The 20848-nt window shown below is 28.4% G+C and overlaps 1 protein-coding gene across 1 annotated transcript in view; it reads left to right on the top strand.

Annotated features, from left to right (window-relative positions):
- Nmdar2 (glutamate ionotropic receptor NMDA type subunit 2) overlaps positions 1-20848 on the top strand; it is a 208911-nt gene that overhangs the window by 14761 nt on the left and 173302 nt on the right. Inside the window, exons 2-3 of the mRNA XM_083044909.1 lie at positions 9407-9535; positions 9854-10038. The gene's annotated coding sequence lies outside the window, so the exon portion shown is untranslated. The remainder of the gene's footprint in view (positions 1-9406; positions 9536-9853; positions 10039-20848) is intronic.

The raw sequence follows: 20848 nt of genomic DNA, 5'->3' as shown, positions 1-20848 counted from the left end.
TGTGTTAACAATAAGATGAGCATTCTGACTATAAAGTTGCGTTTGTACACGAGAACTAATCAATGTCTTGTTGATTAATGATACATTTTGCCTTGTATATTTACAAGATATGATCTCAAATGGAACTACGTAACGCGACCTACTTGTCAAGCTGCTTCTCGTATAATTGTGATAATATAGGATTTGTTATTCAGAGATAAGAATCTCAGAGATATATAGCGAATTGTTTAAAAAAATTTGTATTATTGATTATAGAGTCTTGACGTATTTAATAGTTGTGAAAAATTTACCAAAATATTATAAATATTACACATACAAATTATATAAAAATATTTAAAATATTATAAACATTTTCTCTCTTGTGAATTAACTTTGAGATGAGATACGTAACTTTGCTGTAATTTCAATTTGCCATGTAGATTACAGCGAAACATATTCATAATTTGAGTCATTTTATAAATGGAATTATATCTCTTAAATATATATATATATATATATATATATATATATATGATATATATGATATAATATTAACATTTAAAGAGAAAACTGCCAATTGCAAATAATTAGTTTAGTAATATCCATTTATAGTTAGGTTTAGTAATTTTATATAATTTAATAATTAATTTTGTATTAACTTTTATATTTAATAATTAATTTTTATATAATTATCTTATTGCATCTTTAGCGTAAATACGCGAGTCAGTTCGTTCAAACCTCATAAGGATAAGAGTAACATTGAAACTCCGACAAGGAAATAGAATAAAGAAAAGAGAAAACTTAGGAAATTAAGATGATATACATAATTACGTTGTTATGATGACGCAAATTTTTATATTTATCTTATACGGTTAAATACAGTACATAACCGACTTTTTATTTTACTAACGTAACTATTTTCTAACATTTGAATAACGCATAGTATCGGTAATATCGGTGTCCCTCGCGCGCATACTGTCATCGTGACAAAAATGATAGAATCATTAGCGCGCCTTAAAAATCATTAGCTGCATTCTCACTTTTTTCCGTGAATGTATGCGATGAAAATCCGCGCATATAAATCGCCGGCAATGTCTCTCGCTTTTTCAAATACTTTCAAGCGCGCCCGACTGCGAAATAATTCAAGCTCCACAATCGTCTAAAATATTGCGGATATCAAGATACTTTATACATTACGTTAATTTTTTACTCTTTGGAGAAAATTATTATATCTAATCTGTAAGAATGTTTATTCTCTGAGATAAAATAATATTGTTATATTCGGTTATACTGAACATATTACAAATGGAAATATTCTTTATAGGTATTTGTCTTTCTTTTCTCTTACATATATGGGATTATTTATGAAATGCATAATAGATTTCATTGAATTTTAATAAAAAGAATTACATTTTATCTATCAAAAATATAGGGTTTGTAGCTATTATATATATATATATATATATATATATATATAAAATTATTATTATTTTGAAATATAAAAAAGAAATATTGAAGATATATCGCTACAATCGAAGAATATTTCTGATAGTAAAATGATTAATGTAATATTATGTTCTATCACTATAAAATATGAAATAATTTATTAGGACAGCAAAGCTTAAACGATTTTCCAAAGTTTGTAAGCAACAATGTTTATTGCGAATAATTTATCCTTTAAGTTGCACTTCTTGAGATTGTTCAAAAGCATTATTGAAATATATTTTTGTTAACACTTTCGGTTTTCTATCAGTGACGGAATTCTGGGCAATATTTGCCATATCATTGGAAACTCACAGGATTCGTGAGAACTGATAGAAAAGTACGTCGGAATTCCAATTTAACTGTTCTATCGTCGATTACATTGATTGGTTCTCTCGCTCCGAATGTACGTTCCCGAAATTTTATTTGGGAACTTCCTGTACCGATTTATTGGCGACTGTTCTCGCAATCCTCAATCTCCCGTGATATATTGAATATTGTTACGACAAAGAGAAAGAACTGTATCATAGATAAATATTAAAAAAAGAATAGCATATATTACCGAATAACTATTTAAGAAATATTGTTAATTCTATATGGAAAAACTTTACAAGAAGTTGCACATATGAATAGATTTAACTTTGATGGATATATTTAAAAATATAAATATAAAATTTAGGACGAAAAAGTGAGAAACATATGTGTCGCAGATTCTTTATAAATGTCATTTTACGAAAAATTTAGATTTCTATATTAAATTTTGCTCTATATAAATGTTTGCGCTTTATGGAAAGTTTTTTGTAAAAAATTGATTTGACAAAAAATCTACATATATATCTATATATAATGTAACAAAAGTAACGGCTGTTCGCTGCAACCAATCTTGTAAAAAGTAATATATGCTTTAAAATTTACACACACAAATACATATATATGTGCGTGTATTTGTAAAGCATATATATGTATATGTATGCGTAAACTCTTTGTGCATGGCAATATTTAATAATAAAGAAAAACCAAAATTTTTGTAAAAAGGAATTTATAAAGAACCCGCGACACATATTCTCTTTTTCGTTCTAAATTTTTTTTTTTTTTAATATTTTTAAATATATTTATCACGTAAGGGTATGCGTGAACATTTATTGCAGAATATTATTTCATATTCATACATAAATTAATGAACGATTGGTCGAATAATAAAGTGACATAAAATATTTTATATAAATATGACATAAAATATTTTCTTAATAGTTTTGTTTTACTTGAATAAAGTTATAAGAATAATTAAATCTTAAGATTATCAGAACATTGTATACTAACTAAAATGTGATTCTTAAAATCGGCCACAGAGCCAAGCCCGAAAATTAATTTCTAATTTTTCGGCACGGTATCTCGAATTGAGATTACAACGTTCCATCAAATTAATAATCCTCGACTTATTACAACGGGAAAATAGGCGAGAAAATTTTTCTCGCCTATTTTCCCGTTGTAATAAGTCGAGGATTATTAATTTGATGGAACGTTGTAATCTCAATTCGAGATACCGTGCCGAAAAATTAGAAATTAATTTTCGGGCTTGGCTCTGTGGCCGATTTTAAGAATCACATTTTAGTTATTAAATATTGAGAGCCGATAAAAAGATTTTTCTTAATTGTATACTAATACAAGAGGATAACAAATAAGCCTATTGAAAGGAATTAAGCGATTAAAAGCTTTAATCCTACTAAGTACTTATTAGGATAACAAACTTAATACCAAATATAACGCTTACTATAATCGGTCTGTTCTATTATATTTGGACCATTGGTCAACAAAGTCTGCAATATTGCTGCTTTACACGAGAGTCAAGCGAAGATCAATAGGATAAGTACACCGTGATCGTCGATGCTCTTATACGTATAATATTTGCCAAAGATAATTTCAACACACAATAAACTTAATAACTTAAACTTTATAATAATAAAAATTAAATATATAAAATGTATGATTAGATGTGAATGAGAATATTTTTACGAAATTACATGTTATATTTTTCTTTTGAAAATTCTTATTTTATAGCAGATTATCGAAATTTTTATTTTTTACTTTGTCATTATTATAGTAGATAATAGTGAGATATTTTAATTCCACGAAAATTTAATTTTAATTCAATTTTTTATTTTCTAGAAAAAAAAAAAAAAAAAAATTAATATGTATCTATAATATAATAAATATCTTAATTTTTTATCAAATTTAAATTATTTAAATAAATTTATAGTTAAGATTTTTTAATAATTTTTACTTATATAAAAACAAATATGTTTGTGAACAAGCAAGCTTTTTTCGGGAAAAGAATAATGTGATCCATTTGTTTTAGAAAATATATTGCTCAGATAAAGCAACTTAACAAACAACTTTCAGGATTGTGCTGTCTATAGAAATTTATCTCGAAAAACGAGGTTACAGAAAACTGATGTCATTCACATTCTCTTCATTTATTTGGTGAAGAATTTTAAGTAATTACTTATTATTCCTACTAAATATGCACTTCTTTGTTTTATCATCGTGCGCACGTTGTCCCGTGCAGGTTAAATTTTGTTTTTACTTATTTCGTATGGCTGTAGTTAATTAATTATTGCGAGTTTTATTTTCTTTGCTCAAATATGAACTAAGTTTTCTTCTAAGTAAAAGTTCGGTGGATAAATATTAAAGACAAGGCACAATTATAAACACCTATAAACTAGACAATGACTTGAGAAATTATTATTTAATAACAGCTGCTTTTTTTATCGATTTTGATTTTTTTTCTGAGAAGTTCGTAATTTTTTAAATGATATATTAAACATTGCTTTTCTCTGCGAAGAAATTAAAACTATTTTGTTATAACACTCACTTAATTGGTCGATGAGATAACAAAATTTGTAGATCAATATAATTATATTAGATAATCTTGTAAATAATTGGGCTATTTATAAAAATATTATTTATTAGCTTTACGTTTCTCAAGGATAAGTTAGATTTTAATTTATAGACTGCTCACATTTAGTCTGATTTTATTACTTTCTAGTTCAACTTTTTGTCACACTTTCATGTGTGTGAACAGTTCTAATATACAAAAACAATCTGCCATTAATATATATCATTTATTAATACATATCTATTTATTTGTATTGCGGTATATATTTAAACATCGTAGAAAGTTAATCTTAATAAAATTGGATAAATTTACATAAGTTAATCAATATAATATTCAGTATTTTATCAATATATTAAAGCAAAAAAGTAAAAAGGAGTGATACAACTTTAATCAATTTATGCAGCAAAATGTTATAAAACTACCTATATAAAAACTACCTATATAAAAAATTATTAAGGAATTCCTTGAATTGTCATGAAATAAAATAATTAAAAATTGTTCAAGCAACAATACAAAGAAAATATAGAAACGAAACGAAAAGTGCTCACAAAATTATTTGATTTTGCGTTTGAGATGTTATAAAAACAGAGAGTCCACTTAATTCCCCCTGATCCTCACAAATCTAAAAGTTCGAAACTGTGCCAGAGGAGCGATTAATTGCGATTTATTATTTACAACTAGTATGTTCGCGAATGGAGGTTCTGATAATGGAACACTCGGGATTTAACGTAACGTCTATTTGTATTCCGCATATCGCTAATGCACAATTGAGACAATTCGATGTCTATTCCCAATCGTTAAACAAATAATTAATGCATACACGTGATGGTCTGTGAATTGCTATCAAATTAATGCGATTGCATTTGCGACTGTGGCGATAATCGGAAATACCACAATTCTTATCAGCATAAAATGATAATTTGTACAATTGACACGCGATGAAACGTATTCGCAAATATGAATTTATCAATATAGTTCACATCGTATTTGGTTTCAATGCCCTCTAACCTGAGTTTTATCTCCTACTCTGACATGCTTCGATGGCAGCCAATGTGTTTGAGGGACAAAAAGGGTTTTGTATAATTCACTGAGAGGAGATACTCGACGTTTCCGCCGTCGGAATTTGTTCCGACAGTAGGATGAGACATTCGAGAAGGCGTAGTAGAATCTCTCCATTATCTTCGAGCATTTCACTATTTGAAAGTTTTATCATTCAAATGATTTATTATTCTGGCATAGTGTGTTCCCTTATAAAATAGTACGAAATATTCTGATTATTATACATATACAATTCTTTTTATTGTACAATTTTTCAATGCAACTTATAAATAATTATAATAATTATTTAATAATAATTATAATTGGAATAGAAATACAATGAATATATTTGTTATATAAATCTTTAAAGAGTTCAACAATATTAATCAAATTATTTTTTATTTATGAAATATAATTTATTTTTAAATTACAACATATATGTATATAGCGAAATCTATACTATAACATTTATGATTATAATACATATGATTTGCTTTGCATTCTATTAATTAATGAAAAGCTTTTTCGCACAATTTCCTCGTACACTTCAAAAATCGATTGAATCAATTCATCGAGCTTAATGCGAATGTAAATTATTATCTGTCATTGGAGCCGGTCATTAGTGTATGTACCACACAAGCGCGATAGATTAATTTTATTTGTCTGGCCGTTCGAATGCTCGTTTGTTAATCCAGGAAGGAACTATATTTATCGGTATTAATTAAAAGAATGAAACTTAGCTATAAATAAGAGAAAAATTATGAAATAATTTGTATTTTTATTATTTGTTCTTAGTAAGATAAAACACATTATATACAATGGCTTAAAAATTGAGATTCTTGCACAAAAGAATTATATTACTTATATAAAATAATAAATTAATCTTACATCACTATAATAAATTAATTTATAAAAATTATCTGATTAAATTTTTATTGCAATAATTATTATAATATTTATTATAAAAATTCAATAAATACGTATTTTTTATATAAATATTGAATAAAATAAAATATATATATATACCTATATATGTATATTAATTCAATATTTTATATTAAAAATTAAACATTTGAGAAATTTTGAAAATCTAAAGAATATCTTTTTTAAAGATTAAAATACTTGTACATATATAAACTTAAAATTTAATTTCAAGAAAACACGAGTTTAAGAATTTTGACATTTTAAAATCTTCAAGTATTGAAAAAGGTATTGGAAAAGTCAAGTATCTCTAAAACCTTATCTTACTGTACATTTTACGTTGTGAAATACCACACAAACTCTGTTTCAAAATTTAGAAAAATTTCGAGACAATCTCTCATCAATGTGTAGCACGCAGTGAGAAATTTTCAATGCAAACAGCGCAAGGTTGTGTAAATGATATCATCAAACAGTGATCACGAACACAAGTTAGAAAGGATCGTAGAAACGCTTCGCGAAGCAAAGAGCTTTTCACCCCCGGGCAATATCTCTGCGGCGACGATATTCGCATGCGTTCTCATATAAACATGCCTACTTTCATGGAAGACCGGCACTTACATGTCTCAATATGGAACTATTGCGATCACAGTCGAGAAATATCGTAGTGAGATGATCTTTTGTAAATTGTATGTCACTATATAGATTCGATAAACTTTATTAAAGTTTGATATCCACGGGATTGGAAAATGCGGCGAATTCGTGGTCATTTGTTCGCTTGCTCGCTTGATCGTAAATCGCACGTTGGTCATAAGCACAGAGATACTCTTCCTTTTAGGGTATGTCATTCAATCGGAGTTGTAAGTGTCGATAGTGGACTTGCGGTTACTGTGGTTCGCGTTTATACCCGTGTCCTTTCATGGACCTAATTGAACCCAAAAAGGAGGTTTGGCCGATTTCATTTGACTCACTAAAAGGTGACTTAGAAACACTCTTACACTACTAATAAAATATGAACCAAAATTAATTTAGAAAATAAAAAAAAAATTTCTCTCCAGCTTTGCGAGTTATTTTTTATTTTATTTATATATATAATATTTTTATATAACTTTTTATACTTCTATTATTTCTATTTATTTTTTACGAAGAATTACATTGCAGTAAGAAAATAAGTTTCATATGAATAGGAATTAGTAAATCAGTATAATTTCTATTGAATAATATAATTCCATTTCTATCTATTATTTATAGAATTCACAAATCCAGATCATAAATATGAATTAAAATTTTCTCTTGCAATATTTTCTCCTTTTTGTTAAAACATAATTAATGAATTGATTAAATCATTTAATAATTGCATTAAATTTAAATGCATCTAAATGTAAATTTATTATATATCAATATATCCCTCACGAGATATATGTATACATACATTCAATATATTTTTATACGTTTTATTGAATAAAGAATTAAAAACTTATTAGCTACTTATAATTTCTTTAAAAACAAATTAAATGCAGTAACAAGGATAGTGGTATTACGAATAAATTTCTTGCGCTTGTACTCGTGTATATATTTGGTTGTATATTCGTACGAGAGCCATGTAAACGAATGATAATAAGCGTGAAGAATGCGCATTTATTCGTGGTAGAAATTATTAATATCGAATTTCATGATCTCCCTTTTACCTCTACAAGTACTTTGTTCGTTGAAACTCGTTATCCCGCATCCATATATAAGATACACCAGTACTGTGGAATAAAGCTCGAGAAAATGCATCGCTTGCGATTTCGGTTACGTATGCATATTACATACAACCGCGAGCATTAACGACGCCCCGCATAGAGATACATCTATAACGCATTAAAACATTTCTTTACATGCATTATTATTAGGGTTCAAATTTTCTCTCTTTCTTTCTCTCTCTTTTTCTCTGTTTCTTGCTTGAATAACAATAAATTCATACGTGGATCGCAACTGTTGCATTTGTCAGTAAAATCTCGAGTCATAAGAGAAAATAGAATAATTAATTAAATATTGAATATATTTAGGATTTAAATTATATATTATAGAATAATATTTCGTACGGAAGACTTCGAAAAGATTGTATAGATGCTGCACAAATTTCCAAATAATTTTATTTAACATGATATACATATTAGAAGTTTATTCTTGTTCTTATGTCAAATTTGGAAAAGGTATTACGGGTATTGCCAATACAGGCGCTATTATTGCGCCTGCTTGTACCCCTGGTAGGAATACATTTTTCAATTTTTCTCAAGCATTCGTACAAATGCGCATCCGCGCGTATTCTTCTCGCATCATTCATTTTTATATCTTTCTCTCGTGCGAACTATACGCGGTAATTTTCATCGCGTATCACTTGGATTCATAGTGCGATGTCGTACAACTTCGAAATCCTCTTTTGTCACCCGTGCGCGTATCTTTTCTTCGGTACTTTGTTGAATATACTTTTCTATTCCCATAAGCGTTATTGTTCAAGATATTAACATAGGTCATTCTATGGAAGATATTTTTTCTTTCGATAAATCTGAAGCGTTACTTTCTATCTTTAGATTCTCAGCTTTGTTTCACAGTCGTCTAAGCGCAGCTATATTTTGCGAATAAAGACGACGCAATTATTTTTCGCTTTTTTTGCAATTTTTGTCATCACAAAGGTGTTTGAAAGCTTTTTTAATAAGTTTTACATTATTAAAGATTATTCAATAAGTATACATATTTCCTCTTTTTTAAGATTTACTTGTATATATATAATGTTATATATGTTATGTGTGTGTGTAACTAAAACACAAGTAGAACTTGGAATTTACTATTATTTATTAAGAGAAAAACAATTGTTATCTATACTTCTATACTTCATACTAATATATAAAGAGATAAAGTTTGTTTGTTTCATTGTTCGGGATAATCTCAGAAACTGAACCGATTTGAAAAAAATATTTTACTGGTGGATAGCTTAGATCTTTCTGAGTAACATAGGCTATAAAGTTCGGCGCATCCAATAATAATTTTTTTAAATAAAAATTAATTTGAATGCTGCTATATTTTATATTTTATATTTGTATGTTACAGACAACGTAAAATTCGGGAGTGCCGTTAAAAGTATCGCGCGTGTTAGCCAACGAACTTTGACGACCCTGACAACCTGAGAGGAGGAGGAGGCCTAGGAGAGGCATCGGGTACCGGCGAAGGAACCCTAAGGTGAATATCGTAATAATAATTATTATAAATATTTGTAATAATAATTATTATAAATCATATTAATTCAGTACATTCAATTGAACAATTTAAACAAGAAAAAAACTTAGAGATATTATATAAATATTTATATAAATTCTATAAAAATTTCTATTTAAACAATTTTTTTTAAATTTATAAAATTATTTTATTATATATTTATAGATAGTTTATTATTGCTATGCACCAAATATAAAGTTTGGCGCATCCAATAATAATTTTTTAAAATAGTTATTAATTTGAACGCTGCTATAATTTAGATTTTATATTTGTATGTTACAGGCAACGTAAAATTCGGGAGTGCCGTTAAAAGTATCGCGCGTACAAATGCGGGAGTGCCGTTAAAAGTGTCGCGCGTACGAGTGCGGGAGTGCCGTTAAAAGTATCGCGCGTGTTAATCAATGAACTTTGATGATCCTGACAACCTGAGAGGAGGAGAAGACCTAGGAGAGGCATCGTAGGCATGAGTGAGTAATTCAGATTTCACTTATTTATTTTATTTAAAGAACGCGCTTGTATTTTATATTAATATTGCTAAAAAGTGACAGAGGAATATTGGATATAATGTTGTTATTATTTATATTAATTATATAATAATATATTTTATGTATTATATCTATGACAATATTTTACACATATTATATTTTTAATCTTATATTTAACAATGTAAATGGAACATTGTGGAAAAAGTTTCTATAAATTTGTGTATATAATAATACACAAATAATCATTACTTTTTAATTTTTCAAAATATTTTTTTATATTAAGTTTTTAACATATTTTTACTAAAATTAGTAAATTCCATCATAATTGTTTTAATATGCATATCTGGAATAATTGTAGAATTGGTTAACATTGTTAAATGGGTACTAAGCGAATTTTTTCCACTGGAATTTTAAATATGCATATTAATTATCGCTGCGGTAATCGGGCTTTTTAACGTTATGTAACTTTGGTCCTATATTTGATTTATGATAGGCAAGACATTGCTTTTGTAGCTATTGGCAATAGTTCTTTGAAAAAAATGTTGATATATCTAATGATAAACATATTTCGTAATCGCAAAAATTTTATTTTGACAATATTTGAATATCCGTAAAAGCATAATTCATAGCACATAGGGTAACTTTTCATAACTAGAGTATATAAAGTAAAGTTTCAAGGTGAACGATGTAAATTTAAAAAAATATGTCTTTATTGCAGATTCTCTTTCGAAAATAACTAGATGACAAAAAAACCGATGAAAAAGTTGTAAATTATTTAGAAATTAAAGAGTATTGGTTTTGAATATTCATATATGTTTCGAGTTTAAATGCAAATTTGTATTTGTTTGTCATGGCGATTTTAATAGATCGTTCTAATTTATTTCCTGCGATAAACGAATTAAGAAATCAGTGATATAGTATATTTTTTGTTATATAGGCATATTTTCATTTTTATAAAAATTTATAATGTCATTAAGAAAGAATATTGTTATGGGCATGTTGTTTAAAGAAATTTTTTCATAATGTTCCATTTACATTGTTAAATATAATAAGATTAAAAATATAATATGTGTAAAATATTGCCATAGATATAATACATAAAATATATTATTATATAATTAATATAAATAATAATGAGTGCAATATTGAAGGAAATTAATTTTCGTTACAAATAGTTGAATCTATATATCGTCGCAAAATTAATTGCGCAGAATTCACAGACTTGTGTTTGTAATTAAATCTAACGGTCATTGACAACAATATCGACTTCGTTGTTGACTGTTAGACGATTTGGTTGTTAGATTTTGGCTCTGTTAACGGAGCGGTTCATAAATAAATAAATGAATTAACAATAGACATGTTAAACTCGTCGATTTGTAATGTAACAATTTGCGATGAATTCCGTATTGATAGCCGAAAGCTATTTATTTAGTTTACATCTGAAAGTGATGCGGTTTGTGCTCTAGAACAAAAAGATAGAAGGGACCACGCCCTTTCCTACGTCGCGATTTTGCTCACGCGGCGGAAAGTCTGTAAATATATAGATGTAAAGTAGATGCAAAATTACTTTTGACTACACTTATAAACGTTCATCACTTACTTTTATTATTTTTTTTGTAGAAAAAACAGCTTCTCGGTTTTGCTGAAATATTTAATCCATTTGTATTATTGAACATTTATATAAATTTTTATTTCACGATTTGCATTTTTAGAATGTTTAAAATTAAAATACATAATTCTATATTAAAATCACAAGAGATTATTAAGATATAATAAGATATAATTTTCTCGTTAGAAATTACTATTGTGAGAGTAATATTAATGAAATTGCACAGCGATTAGCAAATGTGTTGTTTTTTACTAAAATTTTAAAATTTAAAAATTTTATAATGCAGCGTATATTTTTTTCAAATATTTACAGAAAACGGAATATTTATTTTCAGTTACATGTAGTCTATTTATTATAATAAAATATCTTTTAGTTATATGTGAATACAGATATCTGAATAAAAATAACTCTGACAAATAACGTATATAATCGTAATTTTTAACTACTCTTGAATTAGATTAATATTACGCATTTATTTAGTTTATTTAAAAAATATGAAAAAATATATGTATATACATATACACATATACACATATACACACACACACACACATATATATATATATATATATATATAAAATAAATATAAAAAAAATATAAATGAAAAATATGACACGCTGCTAATAAGAGCTTTGCTATAATTTGCCGGCAAAATCTGCTATTTACACATTTATATTCGTATAAATAATTCGACTCTTTTTATGCATTCAACGCGCATGCACAGGTAAAATGCTGAAGATAATCGAGCGATCTCTATAAAAGTAGCGATATTACACATGCCACTGTTATATGTTATGTGACGAAGTTCAACGACAAGATTGAGTTAGATGAATAAAAGATCAAGGGATAAGAAAGTGGCGAAAAATTTGCGAGATCCGCATGCGCATATATTTTACAAATTTTCGCTGCAACACAATATCCTGTTGGCAAAATACAAGCGTAAAATGAAAAAATTCCTGGTACGTTGTTCGTTTACTAAAACGCAAATGTATTGAGGAAAATTAAAAGAATCGATTCAATTTAGTAGAGAAATGTGACTTCAAATGGATACAATTAAATTAATCGGGATCGCGCATTCGGCGATCGCTCTGCTATTATTTTATTTTATATCAAACGTTAAGACGAATACGAATTTTGTTTTAACGTTCCAATGACGCGGCCAATGAATACGGCAAATGCCAGATGAAAAACTCAGCGATATATATTTTGAATGAAGGAAACGGAAAATCAGTGGGCGGAATCTCGGGTGCGAAATTGGCCGAGCAAAACTTCGGTGATATATCGTGCCTCTGTAAAGTAGATCTCACGCAATGTTGATTGTATTAAACGCGCACGTATTTCGATTAGGGAACTTATAACGCAGTTATCTAGGGGGATAAGCATGTACAAGTTGCCCCCGCACGTATCAAGTTTAGATTGACACCATAGATTGGCATCTATGTAACTAAAAAATCCTACAAATATTAACCTTAAAATTATATTTTTGTAGGAGTTATGGAGGGAGAAAGCAAAATCAAAAAAGTGGTTTTTCTCGAAAACGGCTGAACTGATTTTTATGAAAAAAATATATGTTATAAACATCAATGAGACTATTTTAAGAAAATAAATTTAAAAAAAAATTCTGACAAATACGGGTAAAAAAAAATTTTTGAATTTTTCAAAAATTTTTTTTAAGGTTTGTTTTAGAGATACACCTCTAATTTTTTTTTTTAAATAAACCTTGAAATGTCTACTTTAACATATATTTTTTCCAAATTTTTCATAGAAGTACTTCATGGCGAAAAATGATGAAAATCATGCATGCGGCGCGGCTGCAGTACGGTTTTAAACTTCTTATCGGGGTGCTTTATTAGTATGAATCCCCCTTGCCTCTCACAAAACGGGGTGCTTTTTTAGTCTGAGTCCCCTTATCTCTCAGAAAACCGGGTACTTTTTATATAAGTCGAGATTATTTTTTTAATCTTCATCACTATCACTCTCAATTACTGGAATGTAATTGTTTTTCTTGAATACTTTTTGCTGAGTATTTCCGCTGGTTTGAAAATTTTTGATAAGTACCTAGCATGAGATAAATAATATACCACTGCAGCAATATGGGAGCAACAACCAACAGTTCGTTTTCCATTGGCACATTCACATGTATAATGTGTCAAACCAGAAAAACCAACACTGTTAAGCTTATATCTTAAGAAGCACCTATATGCTGTTCGAGAAATATGACGAGATGGAACTTTCAATTTGAGTACATTTGACTGATCTTTAACATACATATTAATACATACAATTTTTAGCTTACCATTTTTGTCAACCATTTCTACCAAATATGATACGGCTTGATCGAGTTGGTATGAACCGGTGAATAAGATTTTTAAATCTCTTTCTGTCATTTCAGGGAAATCTAAAATGTCATCTGATGTAACACTTTTGAAAAGTAGCTTTCAACGAAGCCAATCATTTTCTTCTACCTCAGCCGCCAAAGTATTCTGCACATCTTTTTGACTATGCATTCTCTGTAGAATGTCATCAAAAGTGTCTACATGTACAGAATGAAATCTTTTTCCAAAGGTGTTGTTGAGAAACGATGTGCTTAAACAAAAATATCGCCTTTTGGATCATAAAGTTGACAACAAGTTTATACCGAAAATTGGATCTTACTTCAGAATCGCGTCGTTTTTCAACAACACCTTTGGAAAAAGATTTCATTCTGATGTAGACACTTTTGATGACATTCTACAGAGAATGCATAGTCAAAAAGATGTGCAGAATACTTTGGCGGCTGAGGTAAAAGAAAATGGTTGGCTACGTCGAAAGCTACCTTTCAAAAGTGTTACATCAGATGACATTTTAGATTTCCCAGAAATGTCAGAAAGAGATTTAAAAATCTTATTCACCGGTTCATACCAACTCGGTCAAGCCGTATTATATTTGGCAGCAATAATTGACAAAGATGGTAAGCTAAAAATTGAGTATGTTAAAGATCAGTCAAATGTACTCAAATTGAAAGTTCCATCTCGTCATGTTTCTCGAACAGCATATAGGTGCTTCTTAAGATATAAGCCTAACAGTGTTGATTTTTCTGGTTTGACACATTATACATGTGAATGTGCCAATGGAAAACGAACTGTTGATTGTTGCTCCCATATTGCTGCAGTGGTATATTATTTATCTCATGCTAGGTACTTATCAAAAATTTTTAAACCAGCGGAAATACTCAGCAAAGTATTCAAGAAAAACAATTACATTCCAGTAATTGAGAGTGATAGTGATGAAGATTAAAAAAATAATCTCGACTCATATAAAAAGTACCCGGTTTTCTGAGAGGCAAGGGGACTCAGACTAAAAAAGCACCCCGTTTTGTGAGAGGCAAGGGGGATTCACACTAATAAAGCACCCCGATAAAAAGTTTAAAACCGTACTGCAGCCGCGCCACATGCATGATTTTCATCATTTTTCGCCATGAAGTGACCTCTATGAAAAATTTGGAAAAAATATATGTTAAAGTAGACATTTCAAGGTTTATTTAAAACAAAAAATTAGAGGTGTATCTCTAAAACATAACCTCATTACCCGTATTTTTGTCAGAATTTTTTTTTAAATTTATTCTTAAAAATAGTCTCATTGATGTTTATAACATATATTTTTTTCTTAAAAATCGGTTCAGCCGTTTTCGAGAAAAACCACTTTTTTGATTTTGCTTTCTCCCTCCATAACTCCTACAAAAATGTAATTTTAAGGTTAATATTTGCAGGATTTTTTAGTTACATAGATGCCAATCTATGGTGTCAATCTAAACTTGATACGTGTGGGGGCAACTTTTACACGCTTATCCCCCTAGGCCTTTTTACCAACTACGTAATAAATTTTTTTTATGTTTTTAATAAGTAACATTGTATATCAGGCGTAATTTTATTATTCGCATAATAAAAATTTATATTCAGTTTTGACATAACGTAAACAAAAAAATGTTTTTAAATATCTTTTATTATTGTTATTATTATTATATAGGTATAGGTAGCGTCGTTTATTTAACTTATAATTACTTGCAATATTGCGTTAACAGCAAAATTTTGAAAAATTATGACATGCATAATTATTACATATTGCTATAATAATATTTAATTTAAATGCAGTTATAACATGTTACAAATTTATGTATAAATCTACACTCTAAATCTTTATTCATAGTTTATTTCTAGCTACGGCATTAGCTGCTGCAAAAAGAAAAACGTGCAAAAATATCATATTTTTTACTAAACGAAATATTTTATGGTAAATATATCCGCCGATCATATATATATACTAAAGCCCTCTCTTTCAGTTAACGTGTATATACATAGTAACACAGTTTTAAAAGCTTAATATTGCAGTTTCCGTCTCTATCGAAATCACATGTAAATGAATTCGCGGAAAAAGCGCAAAAGACCGGCGTTCTATCACCGTCGGACTGTATTTACATCCAATTTCATCAATAATACGAGCCGTATGAAACTTTTAATGAAGTTTGCTGCGTACAAAATGCCGTGAATGAATTCATAAAATGGCGTTGCCGTTGCTTGATATCTATAATTGATGAGTAAATTTCTTTAAAAACTTTTATTGTCGTCGGAAGATCAAAATATTGCGGTTCTTCGAAAACATATACCGGTTGCAATTCCGAAAATCGTCGGAGATTCGTTCGGTAAAAAGTACTATTCTTCCGGCAAAACGAATGTCATTCAAGGATTTAAGAGTCGTCTTTTCTGTCGAGCATCCCAAGGAGAAGCGCCAATCGTGTTTTTGCTAAGTCAACTACCGTAAGTCGAGGGTCGATGACTGCTGACGACCGTTCGGTTCTGACCGTCGGATCCCCAATATTATATGTTGAGTTGTCTGACCCTTATGTTACAGAATGTCCCTTTGATCATATCTTTTTTACTAAAATTTATAGAAGCCATCGTAGGGACACTGATTCCTTTTATTAAAATATGCTGATGATTTTATCAGTAATAGGGATTGAAATTAATAATTCAAGAATGTAACGAGAAATGTACTTCTCATCGGATGCATCGAAATATTATGTTCTGCAGAGTATCACAATTTAATTGAACATATTAAAACTATTTAATAATGTAATTTGTCGGTAAATATTACATATTTTTGAAAGAAAAAAAAATTAAAATTTATTATTGCTAAATTATTCGCATATATTTCTTCAAATTATTGATATATGTATATATATATATATATATATATATATATATATATCGACGTGTATATTGCGCAATTCTACATAAATTTATAAAGCTAATCAATATGTATAAAAACTTATGTAAAAGAAATATCCAAATGTAGGAGACGCGTAATTTTAACAATGTCACTTCTACGAAATTTTCTTAATTAGTTTGCGAGTTTAGCATTTTTGGATGTCATCCGCTGGTTTCAAATTCAAATTTTACAGTTTTTTCTCAGATTTTTCCGTGTCCCTTCATGCCACTGACTTTTTCATTTGAACAAGCGATTACAAATAGCGGTGCAGACGCCGATAGTGGTCTTTGTTGAGATGAATACATTTAGCGAGTTGATTACTTTTGCCTGAGTGGATGAACGATATTTGTACTATCGCGTAGAGGCAATTTATATAAACTTCATACAATATAAACTTGACCAATCGATACGAAAATAATAATGTGTGAAACCGTCCAATGTAGGATTCGAAATTGATGTGAGGCCACTGATAGTTGATAGACATTTTGCCTTTTATCTATTCTAGATTTGTTGACTAGATTCTATATACGAGATTTGATAGTCGAGCTATATTTACATATTTCCTAGCAACTATAAAATCGTTTAAAATCGTTGGTCAAACATGCACATATAGACTGCATAGGTTAAAATGTAGAAAACTTGTGCAATTGCATAGCTTTATGATATACATTAATTTTACATATTTTTTTTTGTGAATGCACAGAGTATTTAGACATATATAATTTTAAATAAAATATATATTTTGAAAATTATCAATATAGTAGATTATATGCTTATAATACTATAATGCTTATTAATAAACATACACATTAAAAAAATGGATATTAATATTCCAAATAATATATCAAGATAAAATTAATACAAAAGAAATATATTTATGTAATTTAATAATGCACAATATAAAATATATAATGCAATATAATTTAATGATTTAACAATAACTTTTAAATATATTTTTTGTTCCATTCTGCATTTAATTGCTCGATAAACTGCAAAAAAAATTTTTTAATACGAAGTTCTGCGATCAATTATGTTATATTTCTATATCAAAAATGCATTTATTACTAATAATTAAATATATATCTAATTACAAATTAATTTTTCCTGTAATATATATTATTCTGTTTAATTAATATCTAGTTAGAAGATTGAGTCTCTGAGATTGAATGCGACCAAAACGTAATTGTTACATTGCGCGCAATTATTCATGAACGGAAGTCAGCCGGTGCTATTGGTATTTTGCTAATTAGCTTCAGTGACTAGCAGAGAAACTGGAATTTCTCCTAGTGGACTATGCTATATCTCAGAGTTTGCATTATGGTTACGCGATGTCGCGCGAGAACCTTGTGCTCGTTATGACATGGAACTTAGTTAAAATCGTACACTCAAAGATTAGTTCCGGGATTCCATCATGGAAGGGTTATGGCATCTTCCAGCCACAACGGTTGGTTTATATTATAGCAATTCCAAAGCCTCTTGCCATCGGATAACACGCGTTTAACTAAAACTATAATTCAATATGATGTTTCCTGGCGATTAGATAATTTTCCGCAAATATAACCTACACTGCAACCAATTTGGATATATGAATTATACGATCATTAGCCACAATTAGAAATTATTGTCAATATTTAGATTAATTCAGTTTAATGAAAAAATAAAAAAAAGAAAGAAGAATTATATATATTTTTTGTATTTTCTTTTTACTGACAATGAGAAAATTAAATTTCGTATTAAGTATCTCTACAAACTCTAATAGTCAGTATTATATTGATAATTAGAATAGCGTCTTATATAAATTTTTAATTTCAAAATACATATATATTAATAAATAAAATTTTAATTTTATTCTCTATCTCGGCATTCAATATTTACGTAAATATATTCGTGTCTTTTTTTGGCTCATATACTCTCTAATCGGTTTCAAAATCAAACATGATTTCAGTTTTTTGAATGCGGTGATCCGTAAAATGCATTAGTCTTTCGTAGGAATCTTACTCTCCCGGCCGGCGTCGTTAGAAAATGGTGAGAGTGCATTAAGGATGTCGAAAACAAAAGTCTCTGAAGGGAGCAATGGAGGACGTTCGTACGTCTTTGCCGGCGTCTTTTTTTCTGTGTTCCTCCTGTAATGTTCTTGAGATGCAGCCACGATCTTTCGCGAACCCCACATGGATCGATATTCGTCTTTTTCGTTCCACTTTATCCTCCCTTCTCTCTTTTCTACCCCTCTATCTACAGCTTCGCAGATAGACATTGCAATTTTGTGCTCCTCTACAGAACTCTATCGTTCTATTGAGGCATATAAATGGGTGCTATTATATAAGTCGTACTGTGTTACTTTTCGACGCAACTTCGAACAATACAGTCTGTATTTTTATTGTTACAACTTGTTTACTTCATCAGGAAATATTTCCTACTTATCTCTAAGTAATTCATAAGATTTTGGAATTTATCCTCGACAAAATGAAAAGATATACATATATGTTCTCTACATATAGTTTTCTTTCAAAAAAGAATTAAAAATATTGTAAAAGAAAGATTTTCATTATTTATAAATGTACGAACCAAAAATCACTTTTAGAGTAGTTAAGCAACACGCAATTTCACCGATCTTTGTTAGATGAAGGCTTATGCATAGTTTACTCATGTCAACATTGTCATTGTCTTTTGTTTCGTACATATAATAGTATTCTCGGATGATGCTTGTTGCTTGAATTCCTGCCTTGTTCCTTCACAACATGGCATAGCCTTACACGGACATTGTATCTTCCTGAAAGGAAGGGGAGGAAGGGTGTAATCCTCAAGGATATATATTCTAACTACGAGTTAATGCGTTAACGCGTTATATGGCATCCCTTGAGAAACATAAGTACGAACTCACGAATAGAAATTATTGTGACGCGTATAGTTGGTACGCGAGCGTATATCAAAGTATATAGGAATTTATACTGTCGTCACCGGTATTATGACGAAAATTAATTATTGCTATTTTAATTTATTTTAATTTATCGTAAAATTATACTGAATCGTTTAACATGGCTTATCAATGGCTGATATAAATTGCTAATTAAGAAAAGATTTGCATTTATTATACATTTAGATGTGTCTTTAACAGACCATGATCTTTCTTTTACAATACGTATATATATATCGTTTAATACAATATTTTACATGTAAAATACATACGCATACAAATTCATATATTATATAGAAAATTCAGTAGAATATAAAGAATACACAAAATGTATTAGAAAAAAATAGATTTTAAATGAAAATTGCAGCATGTAATATTATTACAGAGAAGAATCTTATAATTATGCGTTTTAGTATTTTTTAAAAAAAGTTAATTTTTCCCTAATTAATTTTAACTTAAAAAAATTTATAGAACTCTTATTTTTTTATAAATTAAAATATACATTTGTAAGACGTTTTTAATAGTATGAGCCATATTTTGCTTGAAATTAGTTTCTTCGTATTTTTATGATGTGCAGTAAAAGTAAAACCTACATTAATGTAACTATTTGTCACAGTAACGTTTCTTAATTTGCCAATTTTTATACAAGAGAAGTACATTTTTCTTTAATCTTTTTTCAAACATATTAAGTACACAAAAATATAAGAAAAATAGTTTCTTTATGAGATTAAATAATTATGATGAAAATATATAAATTATTGAACGAAGTATTGGCACAAATATTTATGTATATGCATTACAAGTAAAAAAGTATATAAAAATAAAATTTTTACGAATATATATATATATATTTTTTTTGTATACATGTTTAATATGACTTATATAGAATTTCAAAAATTGTGTTTTTCATAACACATTAAAAGTATATCTTTTAAAAAAATAAAAAAAACTTAGATAAATATTAAGATAAAGATAACAGAGGATAAAGAAAAGTGAAAGAAAGCAGTTTTATATGAAATATTTTA

This window comes from Prenolepis imparis, unplaced genomic scaffold (assembly GCF_030444845.1).
Source record: "Prenolepis imparis isolate NDT839.2.m4 unplaced genomic scaffold, iyPreImpa1.0 SCAF_8, whole genome shotgun sequence".
Taxonomy (NCBI): Eukaryota; Metazoa; Arthropoda; class Insecta; order Hymenoptera; family Formicidae; genus Prenolepis; species Prenolepis imparis.
This window is presented reverse-complemented; position numbering and strand designations above follow the sequence as displayed.